At 45.2% G+C, this 15,917-nt stretch overlaps 1 protein-coding gene across 1 annotated transcript in view; it reads right to left on the reverse strand.

Annotated features, from left to right (window-relative positions):
• Window positions 1-15,917, reverse strand: part of HHIPL2 (HHIP like 2) — a 196,402-nt gene that overhangs the window by 66,285 nt on the left and 114,200 nt on the right.

The following is a 15,917-nucleotide window of genomic DNA, read 5'->3' on the forward strand; positions in this document are numbered from 1 at the left end:
GGGCGTTGCTAGGCAATGCCAGGCAGGATTGTTTACGTGAGAGTAAAAAGCAATCCTGAAAAGGGGGTATTTATACAAGAAACAGAGACTGTGAGTACATCAAATTAGGCATAAATCACATATCTCGGGGTTATACAATATGAAAACTAACTAAGCCAGAGGAATTGAAATTAAAGAAGGAGCGTCCCTGGCAATATTGGATGTTACCTTGGTAGGAGGAGCAGAGCAAAAAAAGGGATAGTACAGAGTTGTCAGTTGACAGACCTCGGTGGAAATGGGAAAGCTTTACTGTCAGTGGGATTGGTTAATGCTGGACCAAGGAATATTATCGTTCAATCCTGTGACATGTGTGGATAATCTATATATCCATCTTTGCTCTTTTTCGAACAGCCGTTTCTGCATGTTAGGTCCAGCTTTGATTTGTTCGATCACAGTCCACCACATGTCATTGGGTGTGTGGTTATGTTCAAGAAAGTGATCTGTCAATTTCGTGGCATTCTTTCTGCAGCGAATGGTGCTGCGATGCTCGCATATTCTTTGCTTGATTTTCCTTGTCGTCATTCCCACATAGCGTTTGTTGCATGTGCATATGATCAAATAAACTACATTGCAGCTATTACAGTTAGTGTGGGAAAGCTGTCGCCAAGTTTTTCCAGTTTCAATGTTCAAAGTTTTGGTGTTGCTAGTTAAGTGACAAACACAACAGTCTCCACACCGAAAATGTCCTGTGACATCAGGTAGACCCCAAGTCCTTGTGATAGATTGATTACCAGATGGTTCTTTTGCTTTAGGTCTAGTGTTTACTAGTGTGTCCTTCAAACTTGCTGATTTCTTGTAGGAAAAAAGGGGCTTTTCCCAGCAAAGATTCCCAGTGCTGAGAATGGACCAATGTTTTTTGATACTCTTTGACACTTGGTTGGAAACACTATTAAAGGTAGTAACACAGGTGAGTGGTATATCGTTAGCTGTGGCTGTTTTTGGTTCAAGGAGAGCCTCCCTTGGTTGATTTCTCGCTCTTTTTTGGCAAGTGTTTATGATTTTGGTTGGGTACCCACGTGCTCGAAGTTTTTCGGTAAGGTCAGAGGCTTGTTTTTTGTACTCAGTAAGCTTGCTACAGTTGCGCCTGAGTCTTAAAAATTGACCATAGGGCAAGTTCTCTTTGAGAGGACGCGGGTGAAAACTTTCAAACTTGAGTAAGTTATTTTTGGCAGTAGGTTTGTAGAACGTTCTGGTTTCTAGATGGTCGTTCTCCTTGGTGATCACTACATCAAGAAAAACTATTTCTTTTTCGCTGAAACAGTGAGTGAATTTCAGGTTCTGGTCGCATGTATTGATCCAAGTAGTGAACTCGATGAGTTGGTCCAGGGGTCCTTGCCAAATGGCAAGGACGTCATCAATGTAGCGTTTCCAGAATTTCAGGTTGTCTCTAAAGGGGTTATGATTACTAAGAATGAACTTCAGTTCAAAATCATAGACATAGAGCCCGGCCACACTCGGGGCAAAAACACTGCCCATAGAGGTACCCCCAGTTTGGAGGAATAGGGTCCCCTCGAATTCGAAATAATTACGTTTCAGTGCTAGCCTGGCACATTCAATAATGAAGGCCCTTGGTGTATTATACTCCCAGTTTATGGTACCTAGTGTTTTCTCCAATACTCTCAGGGTGTCATCTTGTGGTATGCTTGTGTATAGACTCTCTATATCAAAGCTTAGCAGGATGGTCTCATTATCCACTGTGATTTCTTGTAGGAGATTTAGGAGACTTTTTGTGTCCTGTAGGTAGGTAACTGTTTGTTGCACAATAGTTTTTAGGAAAAAGTCACAGAATCTTGAGAGTGGTTCCAGTAGAGACCCGATTCCAGAGACAATCGGGCGACCTGGTGGAGGTAGTTTTCCTTTGTGCATTTTCGGCAGAGTATAGAAATATGGTATCTTGCCTTCAGTGTCACATAAGTATTCTGCCTCCTGTTTAGAGATTTTTCCCAATGCTTCCGCTGTTTCAACTAAGCCTTTTATCTCGGATTGCAATTCGGCTGTGGGATCTAATGAAAGGATCTGGTAGTTCTTAGTGTCACCTAATAGGCGTAGGCACTCTTCACGGTAGGCGCTGGTGTCCATAACTACAAGTCCACCCCCCTTGTCGGCAGGCTTTATTGTTATGGTGTCACAGTTTTGAAGATCTCGTAGGGCATTGCATTCAGTTCGGCTTAGGTTTTGGAACTGTGAGTCGTTGGTCATTTTTTCTACATCATTGTAGACAGCTTGTTCGAAAGTAATCACTTCTACAGGAACTGCATGGGTTGGAGGTGTAAAGGTAGACTTCTTTTTCAATCCACTCTCATTCTGGTTGTCGCTTGCCATATTAGGTTCCTGTTTCTCAAAAAAGGCTTTCAGTCTCAGCTTTCTGAAGAAGCTAGCTAATTCACAATGCAATTGAAACTTATCCAGGCGTGCGGTCGGGACAAAACCCAAGCCTTTATTAAGTACACACATTTCTGTTTCCGAAAGTGTTCTGGAGGATAGGTTGGTGACTAGGTCCTCGTGTTGCTTGGTCCCGCTTTGCTCCTGGTCTGCCCGCTCACTGGTTCCTCCTCCTCCCAGTGTACCTGGGTTTGCTTTCTTCTTCCCTTTCCCCGCCTGCCTCTGCCTAAAAAAGGAGGGCGGTAAGGATTTTGTTGAAATGGCGGTGGTTGGAAGTGTGGTTGGAAAGGTGGTTGCCAACCATACATGGGAAACTGTGGTGGATGGTTATACGGGTCATGAAACATCGGTGGATTAAATGGTTTCCACTGGTTCTGACCTCTGTAACCTCCCCTCGCTTTTTGTTTCGGAGTACTGGTATTTGAGCCATTGCTACTGTTGGATGAAACGCTGGATGCATCTGATTCAGAAGTAGGTTTTGTTGTTGGTACAAAGTCTGGGTCAGAGTATGGATAAGTTTTAACAAAGGAGAAACGCTTCAAGTCTTTTTGGAACTTGGTAACCTTTTGTTGTGTTAGGTTTTCTTTATACTCATTCATTTCCTTATTGATTTCATCCAACTTCTTTTTGTATCCAGTGATGGTGGTTTTTATATGAGCTTCTGTTTTCTGGATGTCAATTAAAATGACTTCCGATAGCCTTAAAGCTGTCTTCAGGATAAGCATAATCCAATCATGCGTGCAGTGCCACGCTATTAGGGCCCAGTCTTTTCTGAAGGTGGCATCTTCTAGAAAAATGCATGGGGCATTAGTCACAAGGAGGCCCTTGGGGGCCATGTTGTTTGTCACATATTCCTTCAGGATGGTACCATGAAGTATAGTTCTGATTCTATTCCTCTTCATTTCAGTTAGTTTTTCCCAATCCCCCGTCTGGGAGATTGTTTGGGATATGCTTGCATCAGCAAACCCAGAGATATCTTCCATGATAGCATCAATTTCCTCCGTGGAATAGGAGAGGCCTTTATTTTCCGACATCGTGTCTCCAATGTGCGAGAAAAAAAGTGTGTGCTGAGTGTGGTGTTGAGTGGGGAAGGACAACTCTCACAGCTGCACGCTGCCTAGACACAATAAACCAAAGGAGAGAGTGAGGGAATTTGTTCACAAAGGTGAACGGAGAGTACTCCTGATCCCCTAGGTATCAATAATAAACAAAACAAGAGAGGAGTACCATCAGAAGTAGCTTAGATAAAGCGGTCTGAATGGAATGAATGAGAAAAAGAAGAGAGTCCTTCCTTTTTAAGAAACCCCTCACTCACCGACCTAGTCGGTGACATGCTTCATCATCGGGGTCCACCCTGACAGCCGAGTGCCATCAGGGTGTGCTGCGACACCTGGACTACAGTGGAGCGGGTATTTTGTGTGTGAAGTAAAAAAATGTTAAAAATTGTCCTGGTATACTTGTGTAGAAAGTTTTATTATCAAGAACTGGACAATATTAAAAATATGTGTGTGGATACGTTTAGGTATTATGACCGTGTGTATCTCTTATGTGTGAGGTCTACATGTTTCAACCCGTTTGGTGGAAAAGTGCCGGGTTTTCGTCAGGACCAAGAAGGAAAATGGGTGGTCAGGACACACTAACGCCCTGCCGGTCCCTATTTCCCTGTGCACAACTGACAAAATTGGTCAGAGTGAAAAAGCTCATAAACAACAATGGTTGAGCTAAAAAGCAAAAAGACCTGTAGGAGAAGAAATGTAAAAGGTCATGAGTATGATTAATACAAGCCTGTTACGAGGTGCCAAACTGGTTCTCACGTGTCTTCTGCTGTGTCGTACATTCCATTCAAGGTTATTTGTGATCGGTAGTGATTGGCTATCACTAAAGCTGGCACACTCTACCATTGGTGATGTGCTCGGTGATCACTAAATACTCAATATAGGCATTCAGTCAAATTTAGCACTGAATCGTGCGTGGAAACAAAAACTCACAGAGCCATTAGCGTGAGAGAACAACGCAGTGAATTCTACGTGCTTCACCTATGACTCAGACTTGCACACTCCGGTGATGTAGGTGCGCTAAGTGGTTAGGTGGTTAAATGGTACATTATCATTCAAAGTGGGTAGCACTCAGCACTTCCGAATGCTTGACACGCCTGCTCACGTATAGGTTTGGAGTGAGCACTGATCGACGTGGTGAATTTTGCCCCAACAAACATACACTCACACTCAGCAGTCACACGGATAACTCACACATACGGGCGCACAAGGGGGGAAGTAAGGCTTACTCCTATTTAGGATCTTTTTGGCATCACGGGGTGGAGGGAAGGTAAAACCATGCTGTCATATTCTGCGAAGGGGAGATTGAAAAGATATCTGTCACGGATTGGGTTTCAGGATACTGAATCCGAGTAGTCAGTATCGGGCTCAGAGTTCTACTTACAGTTCAGTTGGTCTCAAAGTTCTAGGTACCTACTCGCCTCTCCGTGCCTCCCCGTAATGATACAGACGCCGCCGGGATTGTTATAGCGGCAACTGTGCTTCCGGGTTGGGCGTGGCCACGACCATGCGTAATGACGCAAATGTGACTCAGGAGTGGAAAGAGAGAACGGGGCGAGTGCGTCCCGGGCGTTGCTAGGCAATGCCAGGCAGGATTGTTTACGTGAGAGTAAAAAGCAATCCTGAAAAGGGGGTATTTATACAAGAAACAGAGACTGTGAGTACATCAAATTAGGCATAAATCACATATCTCGGGGTTATACAATATGAAAACTAACTAAGCCAGAGGAATTGAAATTAAAGAAGGAGCGTCCCTGGCAATATTGGATGTTACCTTGGTAGGAGGAGCAGAGCAAAAAAAGGGATAGTACAGAGTTGTCAGTTGACAGACCTCGGTGGAAATGGGAAAGCTTTACTGTCAGTGGGATTGGTTAATGCTGGACCAAGGAATATTATCGTTCAATCCTGTGACATGTGTGGATAATCTATATATCCATCTTTGCTCTTTTTCGAACAGCCGTTTCTGCATGTTAGGTCCAGCTTTGATTTGTTCGATCACAGTCCACCACATGTCATTGGGTGTGTGGTTATGTTCAAGAAAGTGATCTGTCAATTTCGTGGCATTCTTTCTGCAGCGAATGGTGCTGCGATGCTCGCATATTCTTTGCTTGATTTTCCTTGTCGTCATTCCCACATAGCATTTGTTGCATGTGCATATGATCAAATAAACTACATTGCAGCTATTACAGTTAGTGTGGGAAAGCTGTCGCCAAGTTTTTCCAGTTTCAATGTTCAAAGTTTTGGTGTTGCTAGTTAAGTGACAAACACAACAGTCTCCACACCGAAAATGTCCTGTGACATCAGGTAGACCCCAAGTCCTTGTGATAGATTGATTACCAGATGGTTCTTTTGCTTTAGGTCTAGTGTTTACTAGTGTGTCCTTCAGACTTCCTGATTTCTTGTAGGAAAAAAGGGGCTTTTCCCAGCAAAGATTCCCAGTGCTGAGAATGGACCAATGTTTTTTGATACTCTTTGACACTTGGTTGGAAACACTATTAAAGGTAGTAACACAGGTGAGTGGTATATCGTTAGCTGTGGCTGTTTTTGGTTCAAGGAGAGCCTCCCTTGGTTGATTTCTTTTTTCCTACAAGAAATCAGCAAGTCTGAAGGACACACTAGTAAACACTAGACCTAAAGCAAAAGAACCATCTGGTAATCAATCTATCACAAGGACTTGGGGTCTACCTGATGTCACAGGACATTTTCGGTGTGGAGACTGTTGTGTTTGTCACTTAACTAGCAACACCAAAACTTTGAACATTGAAACTGGAAAAACTTGGCGACAGCTTTCCCACACTAACTGTAATAGCTGCAATGTAGTTTATTTGATCATATGCACATGCAACAAACGCTATGTGGGAATGACGACAAGGAAAATCAAGCAAAGAATATGCGAGCATCGCAGCACCATTCGCTGCAGAAAGAATGCCACGAAATTGACAGATCACTTTCTTGAACATAACCACACACCCAATGACATGTGGTGGACTGTGATCGAACAAATCAAAGCTGGACCTAACATGCAGAAACGGCTGTTCGAAAAAGAGCAAAGATGGATATATAGATTATCCACACATGTCACAGGATTGAACGATAATATTCCTTGGTCCAGCATTAACCAATCCCACTGACAGTAAAGCTTTCCCATTTCCACCGAGGTCTGTCAACTGACAACTCTGTACTATCCCTTTTTTTGCTCTGCTCCTCCTACCAAGGTAACATCCAATATTGCCAGGGACGCTCCTTCTTTAATTTCAATTCCTCTGGCTTAGTTAGTTTTCATATTGTATAACCCCGAGATATGTGATTTATGCCTAATTTGATGTACTCACAGTCTCTGTTTCTTGTATAAATACCCCCTTTTCAGGATTGCTTTTTACTCTCACGTAAACAATCCTGCCTGGCATTGCCTAGCAACGCCCGGGACGCACTCGCCCCGTTCTCTCTTTCCACTCCTGAGTCACATTTGCGTCATTACGCATGGTCGTGGCCACGCCCAACCCGGAAGCACAGTTGCCGCTATAACAATCCCGGCGGCGTCTGTATCATTACGGGGAGGCACGGAGAGGCGAGTAGGTACCTAGAACTTTGAGACCAACTGAACTGTAAGTAGAACTCTGAGCCCGATACTGACTACTCGGATTCAGTATCCTGAAACCCAATCCGTGACAGATATCTTTTCAATCTCCCCTTCGCAGAATATGACAGCATGGTTTTACCTTCCCTCCACCCCGTGATGCCAAAAAGATCCTAAATAGGAGTAAGCCTTACTTCCCCCCTTGTGCGCCCGTATGTGTGAGTTATCCGTGTGACTGCTGAGTGTGAGTGTATGTTTGTTGGGGCAAAATTCACCACGTCGATCAGTGCTCACTCCAAACCTATACGTGAGCAGGCGTGTCAAGCATTCGGAAGTGCTGAGTGCTACCCACTTTTGAATGATAATGTACCATTTAACCACCTAACCACTTAGCGCACCTACATCACCGGAGTGTGCAAGTCTGAGTCATAGGTGAAGCACGTAGAATTCACTGCGTTGTTCTCTCACGCTAATGGCTCTGTGAGTTTTTGTTTCCACGCACGATTCAGTGCTAAATTTGACTGAATGCCTATATTGAGTATTTAGTGATCACCGAGCACATCACCAATGGTAGAGTGTGCCAGCTTTAGTGATAGCCAATCACTACCGATCACAAATAACCTTGAATGGAATGTACGACACAGCAGAAGACACGTGAGAACCAGTTTGGCACCTCGTAACAGGCTTGTATTAATCATACTCATGACCTTTTACATTTCTTCTCCTACAGGTCTTTTTGCTTTTTAGCTCAACCATTGTTGTTTATGAGCTTTTTCACTCTGACCAATTTTGTCAGTTGTGCACAGGGAAATAGGGACCGGCAGGGCGTTAGTGTGTCCTGACCACCCATTTTCCTTCTTGGTCCTGACGAAAACCCGGCACTTTTCCACCAAACGGGTTGAAACATGTAGACCTCACACATAAGAGATACACACGGTCATAATACCTAAACGTATCCACACACATATTTTTAATATTGTCCAGTTCTTGATAATAAAACTTTCTACACAAGTATACCAGGACAATTTTTAACATTTTTTTACTTCACACACAAAATACCCGCTCCACTGTAGTCCAGGTGTCGCAGCACACCCTGATGGCACTCGGCTGTCAGGGTGGACCCCGATGATGAAGCATGTCACCGACTAGGTCGGTGAGTGAGGGGTTTCTTAAAAAGGAAGGACTCTCTTCTTTTTCTCATTCATTCCATTCAGACCGCTTTATCTAAGCTACTTCTGATGGTACTCCTCTCTTGTTTTGTTTATTATTGATACCTAGGGGATCAGGAGTACTCTCCGTTCACCTTTGTGAACAAATTCCCTCACTCTCTCCTTTGGTTTATTGTGTCTAGGCAGCGTGCAGCTGTGAGAGTTGTCCTTCCCCACTCAACACCACACTCAGCACACACTTTTTTTCTCGCACATTGGAGACACGATGTCGGAAAATAAAGGCCTCTCCTATTCCACGGAGGAAATTGATGCTATCATGGAAGATATCTCTGGGTTTGCTGATGCAAGCATATCCCAAACAATCTCCCAGACGGGGGATTGGGAAAAACTAACTGAAATGAAGAGGAATAGAATCAGAACTATACTTCATGGTACCATCCTGAAGGAATATGTGACAAACAACATGGCCCCCAAGGGCCTCCTTGTGACTAATGCCCCACGCATTTTTCTAGAAGATGCCACCTTCAGAAAAGACTGGGCCCTAATAGCGTGGCACTGCACGCATGATTGGATTATGCTTATCCTGAAGACAGCTTTAAGGCTATCGGAAGTCATTTTAATTGACATCCAGAAAACAGAAGCTCATATAAAAACCACCATCACTGGATACAAAAAGAAGTTGGATGAAATCAATAAGGAAATGAATGAGTATAAAGAGAACCTAACACAACAAAAGGTTACCAAGTTCCAAAAAGACTTGAAGCGTTTCTCCTTTGTTAAAACTTATCCATACTCTGACCCAGACTTTGTACCAACAACAAAACCTACTTCTGAATCAGATGCATCCAGCGTTTCATCCAACAGTAGCAATGGCTCAAATACCAGTACTCCGAAACAAAAGCGAGGGGAGGTTACAGAGGTCAGAACCAGTGGAAACCATTTAATCCACCGATGTTTCATGACCCGTATAACCATCCACCACAGTTTCCCATGTATGGTTGGCAACCACCTTTCCAACCACACTTCCAACCACCGCCATTTCAACAAAATCCTTACCGCCCTCCTTTTTTAGGCAGAGGCAGGCGGGGAAAGGGAAGAAGAAAGCAAACCCAGGTACACTGGGAGGAGGAGGAACCAGTGAGCGGGCAGACCAGGAGCAAAGCGGGACCAAGCAACACGAGGACCTAGTCACCAACCTATCCTCCAGAACACTTTCGGAAACAGAAATGTGTGTACTTAATAAAGGCTTGGGTTTTGTCCCGACCGCACGCCTGGATAAGTTTCAATTGCATTGTGAATTAGCTAGCTTCTTCAGAAAGCTGAGACTGAAAGCCTTTTTTGAGAAACAGGAACCTAATATGGCAAGCGACAACCAGAATGAGAGTGGATTGAAAAAGAAGTCTACCTTTACACCTCCAACCCATGCAGTTCCTGTAGAAGTGATTACTTTCGAACAAGCTGTCTACAATGATGTAGAAAAAATGACCAACGACTCACAGTTCCAAAACCTAAGCCGAACTGAATGCAATGCCCTACGAGATCTTCAAAACTGTGACACCATAACAATAAAGCCTGCCGACAAGGGGGGTGGACTTGTAGTTATGGACACCAGCGCCTACCGTGAAGAGTGCCTACGCCTATTAGGTGACACTAAGAACTACCAGATCCTTTCATTAGATCTCACAGCCGAATTGCAATCCGAGATAAAAGGCTTAGTTGAAACAGCGGAAGCATTGGGAAAAATCTCTAAACAGGAGGCAGAATACTTATGTGACACTGAAGGCAAGATACCATATTTCTATACTCTGCCGAAAATGCACAAAGGAAAACTACCTCCACCAGGTCGCCCGATTGTCTCTGGAATCGGGTCTCTACTGGAACCACTCTCAAGATTCTGTGACTTTTTCCTAAAAACTATTGTGCAACAAACAGTTACCTACCTACAGGACACAAAAAGTCTCCTAAATCTCCTCCAAGAAATCACAGTGGATAATGAGACCATCCTGCTAAGCTTTGATATAGAGAGTCTATACACAAGCATACCACAAGATGACACCCTGAGAGTATTGGAGAAAACACTAGGTACCATAAACTGGGAGTATAATACACCAAGGGCCTTCATTATTGAATGTGCCAGGCTAGCACTGAAACGTAATTATTTCGAATTCGAGGGGACCCTATTCCTCCAAACTGGGGGTACCTCTATGGGCAGTGTTTTTGCCCCGAGTGTGGCCGGGCTCTATGTCTATGATTTTGAACTGAAGTTCATTCTTAGTAATCATAACCCCTTTAGAGACAACCTGAAATTCTGGAAACGCTACATTGATGACGTCCTTGCCATTTGGCAAGGACCCCTGGACCAACTCATCGAGTTCACTACTTGGATCAATACATGCGACCAGAACCTGAAATTCACTCACTGTTTCAGCGAAAAAGAAATAGTTTTTCTTGATGTAGTGATCACCAAGGAGAACGACCATCTAGAAACCAGAACGTTCTACAAACCTACTGCCAAAAATAACTTACTCAAGTTTGAAAGTTTTCACCCGCGTCCTCTCAAAGAGAACTTGCCCTATGGTCAATTTTTAAGACTCAGGCGCAACTGTAGCAAGCTTACTGAGTACAAAAAACAAGCCTCTGACCTTACCGAAAAACTTCGAGCACGTGGGTACCCAACCAAAATCATAAACACTTGCCAAAAAAGAGCGAGAAATCAACCAAGGGAGGCTCTCCTTGAACCAAAAACAGCCACAGCTAACGATATACCACTCACCTGTGTTACTACCTTTAATAGTGTTTCCAACCAAGTGTCAAAGAGTATCAAAAAACATTGGTCCATTCTCAGCACTGGGAATCTTTGCTGGGAAAAGCCCCTTTTTTCCTACAAGAAATCAGCAAGTCTGAAGGACACACTAGTAAACACTAGACCTAAAGCAAAAGAACCATCTGGTAATCAATCTATCACAAGGACTTGGGGTCTACCTGATGTCACAGGACATTTTCGGTGTGGAGACTGTTGTGTTTGTCACTTAACTAGCAACACCAAAACTTTGAACATTGAAACTGGAAAAACTTGGCGACAGCTTTCCCACACTAACTGTAATAGCTGCAATGTAGTTTATTTGATCATATGCACATGCAACAAACGCTATGTGGGAATGACGACAAGGAAAATCAAGCAAAGAATATGCGAGCATCGCAGCACCATTCGCTGCAGAAAGAATGCCACGAAATTGACAGATCACTTTCTTGAACATAACCACACACCCAATGACATGTGGTGGACTGTGATCGAACAAATCAAAGCTGGACCTAACATGCAGAAACGGCTGTTCGAAAAAGAGCAAAGATGGATATATAGATTATCCACACATGTCACAGGATTGAACGATAATATTCCTTGGTCCAGCATTAACCAATCCCACTGACAGTAAAGCTTTCCCATTTCCACCGAGGTCTGTCAACTGACAACTCTGTACTATCCCTTTTTTTGCTCTGCTCCTCCTACCAAGGTAACATCCAATATTGCCAGGGACGCTCCTTCTTTAATTTCAATTCCTCTGGCTTAGTTAGTTTTCATATTGTATAACCCCGAGATATGTGATTTATGCCTAATTTGATGTACTCACAGTCTCTGTTTCTTGTATAAATACCCCCTTTTCAAGATTGCTTTTTACTCTCACGTAAACAATCCTGCCTGGCATTGCCTAGCAACGCCCGGGACGCACTCGCCCCGTTCTCTCTTTCCACTCCTGAGTCACATTTGCGTCATTACGCATGGTCGTGGCCACGCCCAACCCGGAAGCACAGTTGCCGCTATAACAATCCCGGCGGCGTCTGTATCATTACGGGGAGGCACGGAGAGGCGAGTAGGTACCTAGAACTTTGAGACCAACTGAACTGTAAGTAGAACTCTGAGCCCGATACTGACTACTCGGATTCAGTATCCTGAAACCCAATCCGTGACAGATATCTTTTCAATCTCCCCTTCGCAGAATATGACAGCATGGTTTTACCTTCCCTCCACCCCGTGATGCCAAAAAGATCCTAAATAGGAGTAAGCCTTACTTCCCCCCTTGTGCGCCCGTATGTGTGAGTTATCCGTGTGACTGCTGAGTGTGAGTGTATGTTTGTTGGGGCAAAATTCACCACGTCGATCAGTGCTCACTCCAAACCTATACGTGAGCAGGCGTGTCAAGCATTCGGAAGTGCTGAGTGCTACCCACTTTGAATGATAATGTACCATTTAACCACCTAACCACTTAGCGCACCTACATCACCGGAGTGTGCAAGTCTGAGTCATAGGTGAAGCACGTAGAATTCACTGCGTTGTTCTCTCACGCTAATGGCTCTGTGAGTTTTTGTTTCCACGCACGATTCAGTGCTAAATTTGACTGAATGCCTATATTGAGTATTTAGTGATCACCGAGCACATCACCAATGGTAGAGTGTGCCAGCTTTAGTGATAGCCAATCACTACCGATCACAAATAACCTTGAATGGAATGTACGACACAGCAGAAGACACGTGAGAACCAGTTTGGCACCTCGTAACAGGCTTGTATTAATCATACTCATGACCTTTTACATTTCTTCTCCTACAGGTCTTTTTGCTTTTTAGCTCAACCATTGTTGTTTATGAGCTTTTTCACTCTGACCAATTTTGTCAGTTGTGCACAGGGAAATAGGGACCGGCAGGGCGTTAGTGTGTCCTGACCACCCATTTTCCTTCTTGGTCCTGACGAAAACCCGGCACTTTTCCACCAAACGGGTTGAAACATGTAGACCTCACACATAAGAGATACACACGGTCATAATACCTAAACGTATCCACACACATATTTTTAATATTGTCCAGTTCTTGATAATAAAACTTTCTACACAAGTATACCAGGACAATTTTTAACATTTTTTTACTTCACACACGAAATACCCGCTCCACTGTAGTCCAGGTGTCGCAGCACACCCTGATGGCACTCGGCTGTCAGGGTGGACCCCGATGATGAAGCATGTCACCGACTAGGTCGGTGAGTGAGGGGTTTCTTAAAAAGGAAGGACTCTCTTCTTTTTCTCATTCATTCCATTCAGACCGCTTTATCTAAGCTACTTCTGATGGTACTCCTCTCTTGTTTTGTTTATTATTGATACCTAGGGGATCAGGAGTACTCTCCGTTCACCTTTGTGAACAATTTCCCTCACTCTCTCCTTTGGTTTATTGCAGTTTGAGTAGATGCAAGGTGGCGAAAGGCTCAATATAGTTCTCATTTGTGATTTCTTCTCGAAGACCTGGACCAACCCGCTGAGGAGGAGCCATCTCGGCCCATGCCTCATGAAGTGCCACCAGTGGTTCAGGATCGGAGGTCAGCAGACCCAGCATATCGAGACCCTCCCTCAGGTCGGTGATGTGGCGCTGTTTGTTGTGGAATTCGAAGCTCAGACCAAAGGGATAAGACCAACGATATCTAATTTTGTTTTATCTGAGCGTGGATTTGATGGGTCGGAACGGCTGTTGCCTCATCAATGTTGCGGGGGCCACGTTTTTGTAGACGCTACATGTGATATATGGAAGGAGATCAGGTCCTTCTTTCTGGCGGCTGCAAAGACGGCCACTTTCACCTTATAGGAGTGAAATTTCGCAAGGATGTCTCTCGTACGTTTCCGGTCCCCCGTTGCCATTCCTCCGACCCTGTGCACCCGCTCCAGGTTGATTTTAAGAACCTTTGGGTGAACGATTTCTGCGAAGAGTCCCTCCAAGAAAGCTTCTAAGTCTGGTCCTTCTGCTCCCTCCTCCAGGTCACGGACCTGTAGGTTATGTCTTCGTGCCCTGTTCTCAAGGTCCTCCGCCTTCAGTTGGGTTTGGTGTAATTGATCCTGGAGGGCGCCGATCGTGTCTTGCATGCTGGAGGTACGTTTGTCCACCTTCTGAGTCTGTTCCTCTAGTTCCACCACCCTGACTCCCACAGAGTCTACATCACGCTGAAGGGAGGCCAGTCGGTCATTGAGGTCGCTTTTCAACTGGTCGATAGAGCCCTTAATGTCCTGGCTCAGTTCCTTTCGGAGCTCCTCCTTGAAATCACGCAGTGAGGCCATGAGGTCATCTTTCGTAAAGGCCATGTTGTCGGCGTTTTCGTCTCGGTCTGTTGAAGGAGGTTTATATGCTGGAACAAAGACACGTGAGACCCCAGTCGCGGCTTTGGTCACTGTTTTCTTAAGCAGCATAGAAGCGAGCCACTGGCACCTACGCTATTGCTGCCTCAGTATTTCCTCTGCCTCTTCGTTACGCACTCAGGTAGTCGGTCGCTTCCAGTGACATCATCGGCCGCCACCACCGCAGGTCCCTGCCCCCAGGACCAACTACACCCAGACCTCGCCGTAGTGCTGCTGTACTCTTCTTTGTTAGGACCCTTGTCGAAGGAGTGATCACCACATCGGTTCCTCTCGGGGAGCAGCCCAGTTTCAGTAGAAGAGGGCACCCGCTACACCCACTCCAGCTGCAGCGAGCTCTACAGACCCCAGCGGAGAGCGGAGGGTTTTCATCAGTACTCCAACACGGCGTTAGGACTCAGGGGGAAGGCCCATGCGACTCTCAGTATTTGCTATGGGAGAGGCCTAGTGTGCTCCTTGTCCACCATCTTAAAAACAGGGATCGGCTTTCATGCTCACTCCGGCCAACTTGTGTTCAGTGCTCCTCTGAGGCATGTACCCTCACTATTGCTCCTCTCTGCGTATGAGGCAGATATAGCTGAACTATTCAGGCATTGAGGACTCAAGTGCTCTCCACATACCTCCAGTGGACGTCCGCAGCAGGATATCCTCCGGTGCACCTCATGTAACAGGCAGTCGTTCCTCCGATTCCTCACATATTGCGGGGGCGCCCCATGGAAGCAGTCGATCTCAGTGTGGCCAATAGCGCTATAATCGCCGCAGGGGTGGGAGCCGATCTCACTGATCCCTTTGTTGCGTTGCAAGATGGCGGCCGTCGGCTGCAGTGAGCGCAAGTGTGCCTCGTCTCCTCCCTAAAGCGACACCGACCCTGCGCCTGATGGAAACGTTCGAGAAAAGCACCCGTGGTCGAACCCGAACCGTGTCCTGAACGGGCACCGCTCTCGCTGAGCGCTGCAGTAGGATTCAGTATGGTGGCTGCCGGCACGGGTGAGCCCCCATGTACTCCGTCTCCACCTCGGCTCTTCTACACTGCAGTCACCTGAGGTCCACTGAGGGGCTCCCTGTATGCAGCAGAGAGTGAGGCTTCATCCGCCACCTATGGTGTGGGCTCCGGTGTTCAGATGCAGCCAATTTTGCCCCAAGACACTGGTGCGGACCGGGAGCTGATACATATTGCTTCCGTTCGGCCATCTTGCCCGGCCACTCCCCCCGTCCCCCTCCTTTTTATAAACATATCTTGATACTCTCTTGAAAAAGTGTGCTCTTGGTGAGTTAGGAGAGGTCTAAATCCTAATCTGTCTCAATCTTGCACACATTTAAACATAAACCAAGTGAATCCATTCTTCAGCTATCCCACTTCCCTATCTGTTTCACTGCTTGTTTTGTTCCACGTTATACTTTATACAAAATAAGCATTTATTGTGTACCTCATCTGAATCTATCTGATGCAACAAAGGAAATTATTTGCCACAGTAAACGTTTTTAGGAACACATATTTTTTTCCATAAAGATGGTTCCTGTTTAAATAAAG

Source organism: Lissotriton helveticus, chromosome 6 (genome assembly GCF_964261635.1).
Source record: "Lissotriton helveticus chromosome 6, aLisHel1.1, whole genome shotgun sequence".
NCBI lineage: Eukaryota > Metazoa > Chordata > Amphibia > Caudata > Salamandridae > Lissotriton > Lissotriton helveticus.